Consider the following 6,000-nt stretch of genomic DNA (forward strand, 5'->3'; position numbering starts at 1 on the left):
AGGCATGAAAATTCACAATGACAAAAGAAAGAAAGAGACACGTACTCACGTTGAAGCGACAGGCACGGCGATCCTCATTCGAGGCAGATCCTTCCGAGGCTTAGGAGCATCAGGCTTGGGCTGTTTGGCAGCTTTTCTGCACATTTCAGTCACGACAGTTGTGTCGTGCTTCACGTTCCTAGTGCTAGACACTAAAGTTTTGCTTGGAGTAGCCTCTGGATCATGGCGATGCTTGGATCATGACTCGGGGCGTGGCGGAGACTGGTTTTCTTCCTCACTCTCGCCCGAATCGTCTCCACTCCCCTCGCTATCTTCAGCATAGTCATTGTCAATGCTGTCACCTTCACTTTCCCCACTGACATCCACTTGAGCCCCTTTGGGTACGGGTGAATGCATGTTTCTCCACTCCTGCAAGATAAAAAAGTAGCAAACTCAGGCGGCCGAAGATTCAATCACTCGACAGAGATATGAAAGTAATCAGAATGGAAATAACGCACCAGTTTCCGTGGCTTGTTTTCGGTAGAGTAAGGCAAGATTCGCTTAGCTCCTAATGGAATGCGCAGGTTCAGGTGATGCTTTTGAGCCACTGAGCTACAGTTTTCTCACAAACCTCCTCTAGGCCGCGTGGAATCCTCTAGGCCCGAGTAGTGCCACATGGCATGATCCCTTGCCTGGAGAGGCTGAATACGTCGACCAAGGAACGTTTCCCACGTCACTCCGCCACGTACCAAGTTAACCACCTCGTTTACCAATATCCCCACCTGAGTCTTCTCATCATCGAACACGTTTATCGTCCTAGAGCACTTGGTCGCTCCAAGGTGAATGGGGGAAGGCCAGTCGACATGTTTGGAGATGCAATATCATTACAGTAAAACCAAGTCGGCTGCCAATTCCGGACGGACTCAGGAAGGGTCATCTGAGGATACGTACTCCTACTCCTCTTTTGAATCCCCAGACCACTGCACAACTGAATGACATGAGTCCTACTATCACTCTGGTTTGCTTTCTTCACTGCTTGGGAGCGCACAGTGAAGATGTGTTTGAACAGTCCCCAGTGAGGAGGACAACCCTGAAAGCATTCACACAGTGTAATGAATGTAGCAAGATACATGATGAAGTTGGGAGGAAGATGATGAAGTTGCACACCAAAATAATGCAAGAAACCGCGGATGAAAGGATGAGGGGCAGAGGGCAACCGCGCTCAATGTGAGTAAGGAGTATAACTCGTTCCCCTTCGTGTGGCTCTGGCTTGATCTCCCCTTCACGCAACCTCCACGACTTTTTAGCCACCATCCCGTGTTTAACAATCTCCAAAATATCCTCCCTTCATACAGTTGACGGGAGAAAATCTCCCTGGATCAACCCTGGCGGCAGCGCAAATCGGCCGCCTCCCTTCTTCGACCTGCCGCCCTTCTTGGCGCGTTCGAGCTGGCTCGTCTTCCCTTCGTCATTGTCGTGGTGATGGAGACGGATCAGAGCAGCAGCTGCAAGGCAGAGGTGGAGAGGAATCAGGGGAGAATCAGGGGAAAGCACTGCTTCAACCCTAGCATCGGGCAAGATTTATAACCGCATGCTACGGCAACAGACAACAGCGCCAGAAATTGGCACGTTGACGGAGACTTGGATTGCATTGGTTTTTCCCTTGAAGAGGAAAGGGTGATGCAACACAGGAGCAGTAAGTATTTCCCATAGCCTGAGAACCAAGGTATCAATCCAGTAGGAGAATCGCGTCAAGTCCAGAGTACCTGCGCAAACACAAAAGAGCTTGCACCCAACGCTATAAAAGGGTTGTCAATCCCTTCAAGATTGATTGCAAAGTGAGATCTGAAGACGGAAAGTGCAACGAAGTAAAAGTGTAAGGCTGAAAATATGATGTGAAGTAGACCCGGGGGCCATAGTGTTCACTAGAGGCTTCTCTCAAAATAGCGAATATTACGGTGGGTGAACAAATTACTGTCGAGCAATTGATAGAACCGCGCAAAGTCATGACGATATCTAAGGCAATGATCATACATATAGGCATCACGTCCGAGACAAGTAGACCGATACTTTCTGCATATACTACTCTTACTCCACACATCGACCGCTATCCAGCATGCATCTAGTGTATTGAGTTCATGACGAACAGAGTAACGCCTTAAGCAAGATGACATGATGTAGAGGGATAAACTAAAACCAATGATGAAAACCCCATCTTTTTACCCTTGATGGAAACAACACGATGCGTGCCTTGCTACCCCTTCTGTCACTGGGTGAGGTCACCGCACGGTATGAACCCAAAACCAAGCACTTCTCCCATTGCAAGAATCATAGATCAAGTTGGCCAAACAAAACCCACAACTCGAAGAGAATTACAAGGATATGAAATCGTGCATAAGAGAGATCGTAAGAAACTCCAATAAGATTCATAGATAATCTGATCATATATCCACAATTCATCGATCTCAACAAACACACTGTAAAAGAAGATTACATCGGTTAGATATCCATGAAGATCATGGAGAACTTTGTATTGAAGATCCAAGAGAGAGAAGAAGCCATCTAGCTACTTGATATGGACCCGTAGGTCTATGGTGAACTACTCACGCATCATCGGAGAGGTCATGGTGTTGATGATGAAGCCCTCCGTATTCGAATCCCCCTCTGGTAGGGCACCAGAACGTGCCCCAGATGGGATCTTGCGGAGACAGAAGCTTGCGGCGGCGGAAAAGTGTTTTCGTGTCTCTCCTGATTTTTCTGGGATTTTACGGAATATATAGGCGAAAAACCAAGGGCAGAGGAGGCCGAGGGAGCCCACAAGCCTGGGAGGCACGGCCCCCCTGGCCGCACCATGAGGGCTTGTGGGGTCCCTGGTGACCCTCTGCCTTGGTTCTCAAGTCTCCCGATCGTCTTCTGTTTCGGAAAAAAATATTTTCAGAAGTTTTATTCCGTTTGGACTCCGTTTAAAATCCTCCTCTGAAAAGGGTCAAAAACACGGAAAAACAGGAACTGGCACTTGGCACTGAGTTAATAAATTACTCCCAAAAAATATATAAAAGGCATGCAAAACATCCAAAGTTTGACAAGATAATAGCATGAAACCATCAAAAATTATAGATACGTTGGAGACGTATCAAGCATCCCCAAGCTTCACTCCTGCTCGTCCTCGAGTAGGGAAGTGATAAAGACTGATTTTTTGATGTGGAATGCTACCTAGCATAGTTGTCCTTTGTAACTTCTTTCATGTGACATGAATGTTCAGATCCGTAAGATTCAAAGCAATAGTTTGCTATTGACATGAAAACCATAATATTTCAAGCAAACTAGCAAGGTAATCATGAACTTTTGAAATAACAAGGCCAAAGAAAGTTATCCCTACAAAATCATATAGTATGGCTATGCTCCATCATCCTCACACAACTAATGTAAATCCTGCACAACCCCGGTATTGGCCAAGTAATTGTTTTCACACTCTTACTTTCTCAAACCTTTTACAACTATCACGCAATACATGAGCGTGAGCCATGTATATAGCACTATAGGTGGAATAGAGTGTGGTGGTGGTTGTGAGACAAAAAAGGAGGAGATGGTCACATTGACTCAGCGTATCAAAGGGTTATGGAGATGCCCATTAATAGATATCAATGTGAATGAGTAGAGCTTGCCATACAAAGGATGCACTAGAGCTATAAGTATGTGAAATCTCAAAAGGAGAGCTAGTGGGTGTGCATCCAACTTGCTTGCTCACGAAGACCTACGGCAATTTGGGGAAGCCCATCATTGCAATATACAAGCCAAGTTTTGCCGGTCAAAAAAAAAAGATTCCCACTAGCATATGGTGGTGACGAAACGAGAATCTCTCAATAATGAAGAACATGGTGCTATTATGAAGCACAAGTTTGGACAAAGATAGTAGCATTGTCCCTTCTCTCTTTTTCTCTCTTCTTTTTGGTTTGGGCTCTTTGGCCTCTTTTTTTGTGTGGGAAACTTTGGCCTCTTATTTTTTCCTCACATGGGACAATGCTCTAATAATGATGATCATCACACTTTTATTTACTCACAGCTCAAAGCTTAGAACGATGATGACTCTATAGGAAATTCCTCCGACAGTGTACCGGGATGTGCAACGATCTAGCTTGGCGTATGACGTTGAAACATCTCGCTAGCTATCTTACGATCATGCAATGGCAATATGAGAGTGACGACACAAGTCATGAGACAGAACGGTTGGAGTTGCATGGCAATATATCTTGGAATGGCTATGAAAATGCCATAGTAGGTAGGTATGATGGCTATTTTGAGGAAGGCATATGGTGGTTTTGTGTACCCGCGAAAATTGCACGGTACTAGAGAGGCTATCAATGGTGGAAGGTGAAAGTGCATCTATACAATGGACTCACATTAGTCATGAAGAACTCGCATACTTGTTGCGAAAGTTTTTATTAGTAATCAAAACAAAGTGCTAAACGCATACTCCTAGGGGAAGGGTTGGTAGGTGTTAACCATCGCACGATCCCGACCTCAATACAAAGGATGACAATCAATAGATCAATTATGCTCCGACTTCCTAACATAGCGGTTCACTATACGTGCATGTTACGGGAATCACTAACTTCAACACAAGTATTTCTAGATTCACAACACCCTACTAGCATAACTCTTAATATTACCAAATCCACGTCTCAAAACTAATTGAGAGGAATCAAAACTTCTCTTTCTACTTAATGCACATGAAGATGGAGGCTTTTGTATCCTCTTTGGGTACCTATCACCTTTGGGACTACTTTCATAGCACAAGCCAACTACCAAGTCATGCACCGCCGTTCTCTAAAAGATCTAAGTGAAGCACATAGATTAAAATGGTCTAGCTCAAAAGATATAAGTGAAGCACGATGAGCATTCTAGCAAAATCACGATGAGTGCATGTCTCTCTCAAAAGGTGTGCAGCAAGGATGATTGTGACACAACAAAAAGAAAAGACTCCTACGATACAATACGCTCCAAGCAAAACACATATCATGTGGTGAATAAAAATATAGCTCCAAATAATGTTACCGATTGATTGAAGAAGAAAGAGGGGATGCCTTCCCATGGCATCCCCAAGCTTAGGCTTTTTGGTGTCCTTGAATTTGGCTTGGGATGCCTTGGGAATCCCCAAGCTTGAGCTCTTTCCAATCTTTATCCCTTTGTCCATGAGAACATGACCCAAAACTCGAAAACTTCACAACACAAAACTTAAACAGAAACTCGTGATATCATTAGCACAAGAAAACAAACTACCACCTCTTTAGGTACTGTTGCAATCTTGATTTCTATTTATATTGGTGTTAGATTAATGTATTCTCACTTTTCCATGGCTAGTACCCCCCCCCCCCGATACCATCCATAGTTTCATCAAAACAAGCAACCAACTCAACAAAAATAGAATCTGTCAAAAACAGACCAGCGTGTAGCAATCTGTATACTTCGTATACTTCTGGTACCTCAAAAATTCTGAAAAATTACGAATGTCTGGGCAAAAGGCATATCAACCAGAAGCAAAAAGAATCAACTCAAAAGATATTTCTGAATAAAAACAAAAATAATTTCATGAGCGAAAAGTCTCTGTCTTTTTCCAGCAGGATCAAACAACCATCACCAAGACTAGTCATAAAGGTTTTGCTTGGTTCAAACACAAAAAGAAACACAAAAGACACTATCATAATAGAATTATGATGGTGTGGATGCAACAAAACAGAAATAAAAAGATAAATTCATTGGGTTGCCTCCCAACAAGAGCTATTGTATAACGCCCTTAGCTAGGCATTGATAATCCGATGATGCTCACATAAAAGATAGCAATCGGACACGAAGAGAGCATCATGAAACATGTGAAAATCACATCTAAGTCTAACATACTTCCTATGCATAGGCATTTTATAGGAAAACAGATTGTCAAGACAACCAATAGGTACCATATGCAAGGAAGAAGAAAGAGACAATAGCAATCTCCACATAACGAGAGGTGATTTACTGATATGA

This window comes from Hordeum vulgare, chromosome 4H (genome assembly GCF_904849725.1).
Source record: "Hordeum vulgare subsp. vulgare chromosome 4H, MorexV3_pseudomolecules_assembly, whole genome shotgun sequence".
Classification (NCBI taxonomy): Eukaryota; Viridiplantae; Streptophyta; class Magnoliopsida; order Poales; family Poaceae; genus Hordeum; species Hordeum vulgare.